General features: G+C 56.2%; 1 protein-coding gene across 1 annotated transcript in view; it reads right to left on the bottom strand.

Annotated features, from left to right (window-relative positions):
* CASZ1 (castor zinc finger 1) overlaps window positions 1-13,542 on the bottom strand; it is a 145,382-nt gene that overhangs the window by 109,101 nt on the left and 22,739 nt on the right. The window contains exon 2 of the mRNA XM_036256575.1: window positions 3,110-3,260. The gene's annotated coding sequence lies outside the window, so the exon portion shown is untranslated. The remainder of the gene's footprint in view (window positions 1-3,109; window positions 3,261-13,542) is intronic.

Here is a 13,542-nt window from a genome sequence, read left to right as displayed (position 1 = left end):
AAAAGGGACAGTGGCCCAGGTCATTTCTGACGGGGTACCTATGGCGACGCATACCATGAACTGTGCAAAGATTTTCCACGTGGAAAGACTGCTAGGATCTCTGCCCGTGAGCTGAGGCTGGGGGCTAAGCTGGCCCCATGGAAATCAGGTCTTAGCGTCTAAGACTTAGACAAACCCACGGCTCGGTCCACGTGTCTGGGCGCACAGGAGAAGACACGCAGCCCTTGAGAACACAGATCACATCTAAAGCCACAGTGAGAGGAACTGTATGAGCTTCTAGGCCCAACCTGAGACCCTGCACAGAACCCATGGACCAAAGGCACAAAACGGGCTTCGGGGCAGGGTCTCGGGGCCAAACGGACAGCGAGCTCGGAAATCCTGCTGAAAACGGTGTTGGAGGAAAGCAGGCCCCTGGCCTTCCCTCCACGTGGTGCTGGCCAGCCGATGCCTAACCCACTCAGACCGCTTTATTAGCCACTGCGATGGTGTTTCTCTCCCTAATCCACGAGACACCAGCCTCGAAAGCCACGGGTCCTTCTTGGCACTGTCAGGCCTGAGAGAGGAGAAAAGGAGTTTCCACGCATTGGGGGGGCCGGGAATGCTGGAGTCCCCCCTGGGGTCCTTTCTGCCCATCAGCAAGTCCTGGTAAGTCCCTCTGAACACACGACTCTGCCCCTTCTCTCCATTTCCACTTTCTTGTCTCAGCCACAGTCTCTCACTCCAGTGGCCACGCAGCAGCCTCCCCTCTGGCCTGCCGTACCCCCCTTGCCGACCCCCAGTCCAGTCATCTCAAACAAAAATCAGGCCACTTTACCTCCCTCTTTAAATACTCTCCTGCGACTTTCTGCCACCCTAAGAGAAAAATCCCATGTTTCCTGGTGCACCTAAGCCCCGTGTACCCCAGCTCCCACCCTGTCCACCTCCTGGGGACTGGGACCCTTGTTCCGCTCACCAAATGTACTGAGCCCCGCCCACCTCAGGATCTCTAGACTAGCTGCTCTCTCTCTGCCTGGACTAGTCTTCCACCCGCCCTCCAGGTGGCTGTCCACTTTCTATTCTTCAATTTCAGCTGTCACCTGCCGTCACCTGCCGTCTCCTCCCACCACCGCATCCCATGTCCATTCTGCACTAATGGTTTCCTTGCTCTTTTGTGGATTTGTTTCTTGTCCACCCGCCCAACCAGAACTCCAGGAGAGCCAGGGCCATCTTGCCCCTCTGTCCCCAGTAACTGGCAGACGCCAGGCCCTCCGTCACCGAAGACTGAATATAACCAGATCTTCTGTGGCGGAGCCAGAAACGAGGAGAATCTGAGCTAGACAGGGTGAGGCCTGTGGACCAGGCCCAAGCACGGACTCATCCCCTCGCCCACGCTCCAGTGTCGTGAGGCAGGACACCTCTGAGACCACGGGTCACCCCTGCCACAGAGGACCCAGGACCTGGAAGGGGCTGGGTGAGCGAGGAGGGGCTTGGTCATGACAGTCCCTTTTGGAGCCCTTGGAGTTCCCAAGCTCATTAGGGCCCCCAAGTCCGCTCATGCCAGGATGCTGGAGTCCCAAAGGACCCATGGAGCCCATACCCCACGCCAGGTGCGAATCCCAGCTGGCACGGCCCTGGGGGTCAGCACTGAGTGGAAACTCCGGGAAGGAAGAATGGAATGGGCATGTTTTGCCGAAGGAACAAAGTAAACCAAAGGCCTACCACTGAGAACAGCCCAGGCAGACGTGCCCCCTCGTCGGGTGCGCTTCAGGGCACGAGCAGGGAGCCCACGCAGAGGCTGAGGCACGGGCCTGCTGTCCCAGGACCCGTGCTCACGGAGGAAGAGCCCAGGAAGGCAGAGACACGCAGATGCTGGTGCCGAAACCCAACAAGACGACCCCCACCCCCACCCCCGCCATCAGGGACAACAGCGGCACAGCCTGCGTGTGGACAGACCAATTCCTGGAGTGCGATTGCATGCTGGACACCAGGACGAGTCTCGGCCACATGGCTGCTCCATCATGGCAACCAAAGGCCACATTTGCATCCAATTTGCAAATCCCTGGGCTGTACCTAAGGAGTCTGTTAGTCCCCGAGGTCGCATGGCCTGAAATGAAGCTGGCCTGCTGCTGTGGGAACCTCTCAAACCCAGTGGACACCAAGGCACCATCTCTGCAAGTACTTCCTCCCTGAAAGTTCAAAGTCCAGAGGTGCAGAGCCTAGCCACAGAGGGTGCGGCAGGCCACGCCTGCCGGTAGCACCCATGGGGAGGGAGAGCACAGGAGGATGACCCGGGGCTGCTGACTCCCATCTGGCACACACTGGAGGAGCGGCCCCCAACCTTGCCCTCCCAGCCATTCTCTCAGCCTCAGCCCAGCCCTCAGACCCTGCCCATCAACTTGACCAACACCTAGGCTGCTCCCCTCAGCATCTTAAGAGAACAGTGAATGATGATCAATATGTGAAGAGTCACCTGCCATGTGTCAGCCTTCAACCCTGGAAACCACATTTGATTGCTGCAGGTAAATATCTGACAGTATCAGCTCCATGGACTCCCCATCCCGGGCACACATGACCTTCTTTAGGCAAGGGGTGATTTCCGAGCCTGGGTCAAGAGATACTTGTGGCTTCCCCTCCGAAGGGGGTCCTGCCCAGCTGGAGGCCCACCTGAGAAAGCCCCACAAGTCCCACGTGAGCTCAGAGCGAGCAGCAGCCTCTGGACATGCGGCCGGGCTGGACCTACCGTGCTCAGAGATGACGCTGAGAAATGACCTGATGCTTTGCTCCGGGAGTAGATTGTGCTAGAGCCCAGGCCTCACCTGGGGCACCTGCTCCATTCGGTGTCGCCCATGGCAAGGCTGGCAGGGTTCTTAAAGGTCAGTCCTTCCGATCTCTTTATGTTATGGGTGGGGGGCCGAGGTCAGAGGGGAGGAAGCAGTGAGTGGACGGCCGACCGGGGCCAGTGGCCTGGGTGCTTTTCTTAATCCCACTTTCTCGCTTCCAACTAGGGAGCTTAAGCTACCACCATCCGGGTCAGAAAGGCCTAGGCAGTTCCTCCCCGAGCCCCCACACTGGCCCACCACAGCCCCTACCCATGTCTCCCAGTGACATCTTGGGAATCAGGAGTGGCTACCTTTGCATCCCAAGGGGCTGGGGTCCAAAGTCCATTCCAAAGCACACCACTGGAGCTGCGGGACCCCTTCTGTAGGAGGGGACAGCTGGGGCTGCTGGAAAGGCAGATGGGCTGGAGAGGTCTTGGCCTTCAGTCAGCGAGGTCTGTTCGCCTACCGAAATAAGAAGGGAAGGGGAGCATTAGGCTACAGTGAGACCCACAAAGCTACTCCAAAAAGAAAGGCAGCTGAGGTATGGTTCGGACACCTTGCGCAGTAACCGGCCGGCAAGGTAAGAGATTCTCCAACCTGCCTGCCAATCAGCAGATGGCCTCGCTCTGTCTGGTGAGTGCTACGCCTGACCCTACGACCAATGCATCCTTTCCATAATTATTAGCCAATTGCTTCACAGTTGGCACACCTAACAAAAAACATCAACCAGGTAGAAACAATAATAGACCAGTCAGGTGTCACCCCAGGCAACGATAAAGTGATCATACTCGAATCCCGGCACCAGGGGTGAGAGGTCAGCCCGACGGTGGATCGAGCTAACACTGGAAACCAGATCAGACCCAGATCCATGCGCCCAAACCAACCCTTGGGCTCCCCAACCTCCCGCTCCCTCCAGGCTTTCCTAGCCAGTTCCCAGCTGCTCCCATGACCCCCTGGTGGCCTTATGGGAGACTCTAAAAATGGAATCAACAGGTGTCTGCAGCTACCCAGGATGGAGAGTTTGGTTTCTTTTCTTTTCCTTTGCCCTCTCCTCTGCTACTGCGTCGTTTCACACACACTCAGGAAGGGAGCTGTTGAGATTCATTTATTATAGGTGCTGGGCCAAAAAAATATGGCCAAAAAAAGTTGGTGCCCTGCTACCGGCAACCTTTGTATCAATTTAAGCAAATATTGTGGTGTTTCCATGGTGATTCCTGTTTTGAATATCCACTACACTCACTTTTTAAAGGGCTTTTCCTGTTTGCGTTTCAACTTCAAATCTGTAAATATTTTCAGCCTTTTTAGAAAAATGAGCCCCATGTGTGTGCAAATACGCAGATGCTACCGACCTCGGTGCACGGCCTCCCAAGCTTGGCAGTCCAGCCTCCTAGGTGTGAGAGTGGGGTGCAGGTGCCCAGGGGGTCCTGCGTCCACTCCTCCACCCACCCTGCCTATGGGGCTGGCATCAGGGAAGGAGTAGCTGAAATTCAGGTCCTTTCCTCCCCCCTTGGCTGGGAGATTGCAGCATCCACAGCACCTATGTGTTCCTGAAGCATGTGAGTGAGTGGGCTTGGCCCTGACTCCACAGTGTGGCATGGTGTGGGCAGCTGCCTGGCAGGTTCTCCAACTTGGTCCAGCCCTTGGATCCCCCAGGGCCTCCCCGGAGTACACGAACCTCTCCTCTTCTGCCTCCCAAGGTTGGGCCATAAGTGGCAGGGGGAGTTGGTGCTTTGAAGGCTCCTCCAGCATCAGCTCTATCCCACCTCTGCTCTAGGGCAGTGTCACCGAGACCAGCTCCCTGGGGGAAGCCCTCGGGAGGGCCAGTGACAGTGGTCTGGGGCCTGGATCAGCCCAGCTCCCACCCCACCCTTCGGCAGCGCACAGGGTTAACGGCGGGTTTCCTGGTTTCCATGGATTCCCGCCAGGCCCCTAATGTGAGTTTCGTGTGATTTGGGGGAAGTGGATTTCCTTTGTTTTCCAGTTTGGGAATATTTTTTTCTTTAAAAAAGAGGAAAAAACACTTTAATGGGAACTTCAGGGCCACTGGGAGACTCACTCCTCTGGGCTCTGACACTCCCTTGATTGTTGGCCCAGATCCCCCAAAACCCTGGGGGAAGCCATCGGGAGGGCCAGACACCTCTGAGCTAGAGGAAGGGGTGTCTCAGACCACCTAAAGCTCCCTGCCCCCAGAATACCCTTCGGCCGGGGGCCTCTACTCCAGTGCCGTCGGAATGACCCTCGCCCCACCTGACAGCCAGCATCTTCTACGGGCGGCCGGCACGCCCCGCCCAGGCCCACATTTCCTCAGAGAAAGGGTCGGGAGGAACACGCCCACCTCCCTGACCCTTGGCAAGGAACTTGAGAGACCGGAGCCTGGCCACACATGAACAGTGGACATGAACGACCGCAGGGTCTCCTGTCCTGGCTCAGAAGAGGTTCCAGCGATGGGGAAAAGGGCGTTCCAGGTCCTGGTCAGGTCTCCTCGGCGGAGGGAGAGGCAAGCCCAGGGCAGCAGGAGCAACTGAATAAAGGGTGTGGCCAGGCCGCCTCCTCCTCCTCCTCCTCCTCCTTCTCCTCCTTCTCCTCCTCCTTAGTCTTCCCCATTCCTGCCATCCTCCAGCCCTGCCAGGGTGTGGCCTCGTTCAGGACTGACCCCAACCAAGTGGCCTGACCCATTTACCAAACCAGGGCACAGGCCCCAGGGCGGCGGCGCCAGCAGGAATCCCGGTCAGGAGGTGCAGGGCCCGAGGCTGGGGCGCTCTGGCCGGCGGCTCGAGGTGAAGGTGGGAGAGCATGTGCGGTCACAGAAATAACACTGGGCCCAGACTCAGAAGCCATGGCCCTGAGTCCCAGTTCTGCCCCTTAAGTCACCATGGGCTCCTGGACCAGCCATCTCGTCCCCCTAGGGCCCAGTCTTGTCACTGGTCAAATAGAGCACCTCTTCCCTCCTACCGAGCAGCGGGGTGGGGGATCAACGGGGGAGGTGAAAGTGTTAACAGTGCTCCAGAAATGTCCCACCTTCTTCTTCCAAGTCTCTTCAAGGTGACCTTCCAGAATCTGCCCATACGCGCCTCTGCCTTGCTCCTCGGGCGCCCGTCACTGTGGCATTTAAATCCACACTAGACCGAAGCCACTCGCCCAGGAGTCTGTCTCCACCACTGGGTCTGGAACTCCTGAAGCGCAGGGGCCAGGTCCTAGTTATCTGCGCGCCCCCAGCACTTAGAACAACACTTGGTCCAGAGTCGGCAGCGTGAGCATCTGTGGAACGGAACTAGTCCCCGATTTCACGTCCGAATCAGAGGGGCCCGAGCGCCTCATCCCTCTCGGATGACAGAACACTTCACTGGCGACTTTCACGCTCCATCCTGTTCAGCTCTCCTGACCCCCAGCCTGCGTCTTGGTCTCTCCACCCTCCTTCATTAGCACCAGGGATGAATAACGTTCAGGTTCACGGTGATTGCTTAGTTACTTGATCCTCCTCAACTGATTCCAATAGAACTGACCGGGCACCGACTCTGTGCCAGGGGGCATGCTGGCAGCGGAGGGCACACTTGGATGCGTGGTTTTCACCCTTAGCTGGTAGGCCTGTGTGAGAACTGAGCACGTCAACTCACCGGACGCCTCCTGTTTGCCAAGCACCGTGCCAAGGGATCGCACTGACGCTTTACAGCACGCCAAGGAAGGGCAGATTAGAAAGGGCAGGCGCAGAGACACAAAGTGACTTGCCAAAGGTCACAGCTCGCAAGTGTTGCAGCCAGGCCTGGGCTCAGGCTGACGGGCTCCAAGGCCCAATCACTTAAAAGTTCCTCTTCCTCCCGGCCCAGGATCTCGGCACCCACCCACACGATGCTGTCTTCCCTCCTGAATCTCAGCTCTGCCCTCCAAACAAATCTCCATCCAACCCCAGAGCCGCCAGGAAGCACCCGCGATCGCGACCAGCAGCGGGAAGGCAAAGGCCGTGTTTACGCGCTTCCTTCTGGCCGGGCTCCAAGTGCGGGGAGGCGAGCCCTACCCCGGCGCACCTGGCGAGCGGGAGAATCCCTAAACCTACCTGGTAAATGGGGTCCCAGCTGTGGGCATGGCCTCCTGGACGGGGAAGGGGCTGGGGGGCCCATTGCTACCTGTCATCTGACAAAATGGGGACAAGAAAGCCACCCAGGAGAAGGCCACTCCAAGTGAGGAGGCTCAGTGGGGATGGGATAACTTCCATTTCTCCTCTCCAGACGGGACAAGAGAAAAGGCTTTATCCTGGGGTGGGGGTGGGGGACAGAGATTTCTCCTGCCTCCCCCAAACATCAGGACTGCAACGAACATGGGCCTCGGAGACATGGGGTTGAGAACAGGGGCACGGGAACCCGATTTTCACCCGGGTGAATGTATGTTCAGGGGCACCCATCACCTCGCGAAGGAGAGAAGACGGTGGGAGGTGGTGGGAAAAGATCTAGACTCAGAGGACAAAGGCGTGGAAGAACAGGCCGGGGGTGGGGAGAGGACAGAGCCCTAATGAGCAGATTTCATAAACCACCCCGAGTGAAAACAAAACACAGACGTGCACATTGCCCAACTCCAGGGCTGTATGGAAAAGGAAAAAAAAAAAAAAACACAATAAAAAAATCCACATCTTAATACAAAAATCCTATGTGATGTGTTGTGGCACGAAAGTGTTTTTCACTGCATTTTTCATCTGTGATCTCACACAGCCGACGACGGGTACGCCCAGCGCAGTAGGTATTTGATGGTAGGTACACAAACAGCAAACATACACAATTAACCAAAACAAGGGCAGCAGGCATGCAAATGGGTCCACGCTGGCATCTCCTGGCTTCAGGTGGCCTCTCTGGAAGGCCAGGTTGGCTCCACAAACGGGCCCCTTCAGGTGTCGGAGGGAGAGATGAATGGGGCACGAACACAGCTCAGAGGGAAGGAAATATGTGAATTTTCAGAACTCCACAGGCGGAGCTCAGGGCCAGCTGGGTATGTGGCCTTTCTGCACAGAAGGTGCTGTCCGCTGCCGGCCGGGGACAGAGAGGGGCCCCGCACCTCAGGGGCCCTCCCGTGTGTCACTGACCCCACACTTGCTATCTGCCTCCCTTTTGTTCCTCCCCTCCCCCTTTTTAATTGTTGGATGAGTTTACAGAGCTGTGTGCCAAAAACAATCAACTCCAGGGAACAGAGTTATACAGAAAAGGGCGTGTCACCAGAGGGAGACGGATATCCATGGAAACCACCTTTTCACGGCAGCCTAGGTGAAGCCAGCGTGAGGGGGTGGCGTGGGGGTGGGGAGATACACTCCCCCCAGAACAGGGCCCCAGAAAATGCTGGGGTCACTGAACCCGACGTGGCCACAGATGGGGGGCGGTCAGAGGTGGGGCCAGCCGGAGGTTCACACGAGGGCAGGGCCGTTGGCATGCACGCGGGCACACACACAGGTGCACACACCTACGCCGCCCACCAGACGACTGGGACAGCGAGAGCTGGTGGGTCAGTGTACAAGCTTTGGAACCAAACTGCCAGGTATGAATCCTGGCTCTGCCATTCACAAGCTGTGTGACTCTGGGCAAATTACTTTAACCTCTCTGTGCCTCGGTTTCCCCCTCTGTAAAGTGGAGATAATAATAAATCAAAAAGGCTACACGAGGAGAAGGGGGAAAGGTTCCCAGACTCTGCCACCGTAGAGGAAGAATGATGTTTATTAAGTACTAAAGATTTTAATACATTCATACATATAATGGTCGCAAGAACCCAACAAGGTGGGTTATTATCTCAACTGGACAGCTGAGGAACTAACACTCAGAGAGGTCACACCCCTGGAAGTGACTTGAACCCAGGCTATCTGACACTCTGCTTGGCAGGGAGAGGGAGGAGGCGGGGAGAAAGCAAGGGACCGAAGGGCTTGCAGGAGGTTCTCTTTCCTGATCTGACTTGTATGCACAGCAGTGGGACCCAGACACATTTTTCCCAAGCTCACAAGGGAAAACGGAAATCCGCCAAACCAGTGACAGCGAATGGAGGGAATGAGAAGCTGGACAAGCTGAGGTGGCCAGCAGGCCCAGGTGGCCACATTCCTCAGGAGTTCCTTTCCCAGTCCTGACCCCAGGAGACCAACAATGCCCTCTGACCCTTCCCTGTGCCCGGGGAGCATCTCCAGAACCAGGAGGTCCCTGGAGAGCAAACAGCTGAGCTTGGGGCCCACCTCCCAGCCACAGAAGCCTGAAGCCTGGGAAAGGTCCTACTTCTGGGTCAGAACCCTGGGAATAACCCAACTGTCTGCCTCCCCAAAACCTACAGTTTCTGGGTGAGCAAAGGGGAGCTACGGCCTCCCCTGCTCAAAGGCCAGGCCAGGGAGGCCCAGGGAGGCCCAGGGAGGCTGCGAGCTGGTCAGAGAGGTCTGGTCTTCACCCTGCTCGGAGACAGAGGCCACGCAGGCTTGGTGGCTCAGCCCTTTCTGCCATCGACCACCCCAACTCATTCAGATATTTCCTCTCTCACTTGCTTTTTTAAAAAAATTTAATGTTCTCTATAATTCATCCATCCCAGAAGATAATCGATAGAGCCCGTAATGAAAATCTGAGCCATATTTTATGATCCGCTTCGAGCAGAAAGGGCCACATCAGCAGGTCCAGTTTCGGCTCTCCCTATCTGTCTTGCCCACCGCCCCGGGGATTACTTCCCTCGCTGGTCCTGCCCGTAGCCCCCCACCCAGAGCTCGGCCCTTGACTATGCGAGGAGGGTGTGGACTCCCAGCTGGAGAAGAAGCTCGGGCCACTACCCTGGCACCCCAACACTCACTCCACCAGCCCGTCACAGGATGGTCACCCGTCATTGCAAGGTCTTCCTGGAGGTGCCCCCTGACTTGGGACCCCAGCAGCCCTGCCCTCGAATCTTTTTAGTCAGGGCCCTTCTGGAAGCCTGAAGACCCTCACTGGGATCTGGAGGCCGGCCCAGCCCCCCATCATGTCACTCACTCCCTACCAAGAAAGGCCACCTGGGGGTCCCCTGGGGCTCCTGGGGGGCTCAGTGTAGGGTGGGTCCCTATTGCTTGATTTTGCTACCTTAAGCATGTCCCTCTTTTTCCTGGTCTCTGCCCCGTGGGGTGAAGGGTGAGATGAGCCAGCCTGAAGGGGTGCACTGGGGGCTGAGGGGGCAGCCCCTCCTGTTCTGTCAGGGCCAATGGGGGGAAAGCAGAGCCCTGCTCCTTGCTGGCTGGCACCAATCAGCGTGTCACAGCTCCAGTGCCTGGGAAGGGTAACCCCAGAGGGCCAATCAGAGCCCAGAGGATGCTCCAACAGCCACAGCACGGACTACTATGCAGCCATCAACAGACATTTATGGAAAGCAGAAAACTCATGGGAAAAACTCAGATGACGCCACTGTGCCGCATGCTCCCCCGTAGAACATGCGGTGCTGTCCGGCGCGGCAGCCACTGGCCACATGTGGCTACTGAGCCCTTGAAATGTGGCGGGTGTGACTGTGGAGCTGAATTTTTTATTTTAGCTTATTTTAGTTCATTTAAGTGTAAATAGCCACATGTGACTAAAGGCTACTGTACTGGGCGGCACAGGGTTAGATCATTTCATTGATATAAAAAAATTCTTAATAAGAGTTTTAAAGCCTATTATCTCAAGGCAGTGGAATAATCATTATTAACTACAACAACAGAAATAGTTCATGTTTAAGTGTGCTGTGTGGCAGGCTCAGGGCTGGGTGTTTTTACGAACCCTCACACTGAAACCCTCCAGGGCTCACACCGCCCTCCAAGGTCATGTCCCCCACTTCACAGAGGAGGAAACAGGTTCAGCGATGTTAAGTAACGCACCCAAAGTCACACCACTGGGTGGCAAAGCTGGGGTGTGAACCCAGGTCTCTCTGTTCCTCCATACTTTGAACAACTACACGACATATTAAAAAATTATTTCCTTCATGCTTCTTTGTATTTTCCAACAGGCATAAATTATAATCAGGGAGAAAAAAAAAATGTTAAAAGACCCTAACAAGAGGCAAATCTTTTTTCCCCAGGAAAGGAGTGTATGGAGAGGTGACCGGGCCCCCTGGCCAGCTGGGCCTCCAGCTCTCACATGGGAAAGGAGAAAGAAGGCAGTGTGGCCACAGGTCCCCTCGGTCCCTCATGCTCCTGCCCAAATGCCCAGCATTCAGGAGGCCCACAGAGGATGCCGGGCCTAGGATTTTCCAGCAGCCAGGCTGCCAGTGGGATCCAGTTTCCTCCCAGCCCCACCCTGGAGTCAGTTCCTGACAGGTTTCTCAGCAGTTTTGCAATCACCATCCAGGTCTACATCTTTAAAAAGGCAGCAGGCCATGGGCTGTCTGCAGGAGACAAGGCACACCATTCTTACTTTGGACCACCCTTTCTCACCGCCTTCCTGTGGGCCAGGAACTCCGGGCCAGCTGCCCAAGCCTGGGACACACCATCTGCCCTCCGTGGGCCTGGAGAGGCTGGTTTTTCCCAGGGGAGACAGTCACTGCCCCCTGTGCACCCCCCCACCCCATCTCCTGGGTATTGCATCTCGGTTCAGAAGGGAGAGAGGAGAATCCTCTTAAAGGGTCGATGATGAAAGAAGATGCTCCGGCAAGTACAGAGCCCAGTTAGCAATGGAATCAGGGAAGACTCCAAGCTGGTTTGGCTTTTTATCCCTAGTACCAACTGAGATGTCGGGGACAGGGACCGACTACCCCGCTTGATCTGGTTTGCATTACAGCCCCCCCCCCCCCGCCCCCGCCCCCGGAGGTGCACAGATTGTTCTGGTTTCGGGGTAGACAGGAGAAATGTCCTGACTTAGAAGATTTTTTTTTATTATTATTACTATGGATTTTTGGTTCCCAGCTGTCTGCAATTCTCTGCCATTTCCAATCTACCTGAACTTCCCCTTGGATTTATATATTTATTTTTGGGGTTGGTTTCAGGTGCTTCTAGTTTATCAAACAATCAGCCCTGTGAGGTACGCTGGGTGTTTCCAGAAATTACATCACAAAAAATCATGCAATTAAAGTGTAAGGGAAAAAAAAACATCGCTGTTGCTTAATTTTGTATTTTAATTAGCGACTTATTGTAAACGTAGACTTTTAAAATGGAGGCGCCTGAGCAAAGCCAGTAAACAAGTTTTTCTAATGAATTAATTTCACCTCTTCCCTCCTCCTCCTCCTCCTCACCAGCCCAACTGTCATCTTCCCGATTTGCATTGCCCTCTTTCCCCGTCGCCTGTCACTCCTTGCCCAACACACACGTGAAAAAGAACACCCCAAACGAAATCGAGACCCCAGCACCCAGGACTCCTCCGAAGCCCGGGCTCATGGGACTCCAGAAGCCCCGGCAGTCAGGGTCCTGGCGGAGGACGTGGCGTGACGTGTGTGGCTGCGCCTTCTGCCCCATCCCCGGCCCTGCTTCTTCGCTGTCACACCCTTCTCCGCTGGGTCCCAGAGATGCCTCTGCCCTGTGAGTGCCCCGGCTCAGGAAGGGAGACAGGAAAGCCCAGTGCAACACTGACTGCCAGGGCAACGGTGAGAGGGTGGAGACACGGGCCACCTGGAGCCCGAGTGGGATGGAGGTTCGCAGACCTGGAGAGAGGGAAGCTCTCTGTTGTGAAACCCAAGAGACCTCGGGTTGCCTGGAGGAAGGAGGAAGGGGCACGGGAGGAAGCAAGCAGAGGGAGTCTGTAGCCAGGGACAGAGAAGCTGAAATTAGAAGGGTCTGTCCAGGTCACATGGCAGCGCGGAGAAAAGACACATCCACGGGTCCCAGGCACCCTCCGTGGGGTAGATCCAGGCCACCAATGTTGACCAAGCTGCCACCACTGGTGGAGAGTCCTGCTCCTCCCTGTGGAAAGTTCCCAGCTCGGGGCACCAGGGGAGTGAGCTAGTTTGCGTCCTTTAACCTCGTTTCTGGAAGAGAAGACAGGATGGGGCAGAGCTCCCTGCTCTGTTCAGTCCCGCTGTCCCAGGAAGGGCAGGCAGCCTCGATGTCCTGTCGAAGGGAAAACCCCCGAATCGGCCTCAAGAATGGATTCTCCTGGGAGCCCCAATGTCCCTGTTCACTGGGGAGCACTTGAGCTGTCCTGTCACCCCCGAGGCTAGGCCATGTTAAAGAGGGCAGGTGGCCCTGGCCAGTCTGGCCCAGCTGGTTGAGCGTCATCTCATGTACCGAGAGGTTGCCGGTTTAATTCCCAGTCAGGGCACATGCCCGGGTTGCGGGCTCTACCCCAGTGTGGGGCGTGCAGGAGGCAGCTGATCAATATTTCTCTCTCATCGATGTTTCCCCCTCTCCCTTCCTCTCTCTCTCTCTAAAATCAATGAAAATATATTTAAAAAAAAAAAAAAAAGCAGGCAGGTGTCCACCCAGAGGTGCCCACTGAACAGGAGCACGCCTCCCTGGCGCTGTTGTCACCAAAAGCAATGGGGAGACACGGCGATGGACAGGTTTGCTTTAGGGACTCTCCTAGGACGAGCCAGGGTATTCAGTGGCCACTTTTATTCCTAGTGGGAAGAATCGTAACGGTAGGCTCAGAAAGGGCTGCCATTAACCTGCTCATTCCCACCTCCGGTCATTTTTAGCTGGGCTCCCCCTTGCCAATCTCGGGGCCCCCTCCCCTACATTACAGCATGTGGCCTCATCACCTCCCCGGCAGCACGGGGGTGGGGGCACTCAAGAAGGCTCTGGAACACCTGGTGGCAGAATCCTGGCCCCCACTTACGAAGATTCCCCAAGAAAGGAAGGAGGAGAGGAAGGAAGAAT

The sequence above is a fragment of the Molossus molossus genome, unplaced genomic scaffold, assembly GCF_014108415.1.
Source record: "Molossus molossus isolate mMolMol1 unplaced genomic scaffold, mMolMol1.p scaffold_m16_p_12, whole genome shotgun sequence".
Taxonomy (NCBI): Eukaryota; Metazoa; Chordata; class Mammalia; order Chiroptera; family Molossidae; genus Molossus; species Molossus molossus.
Note: the sequence above shows the minus strand (reverse complement) of the source record. Positions and strands in the feature narration are given on the sequence as shown.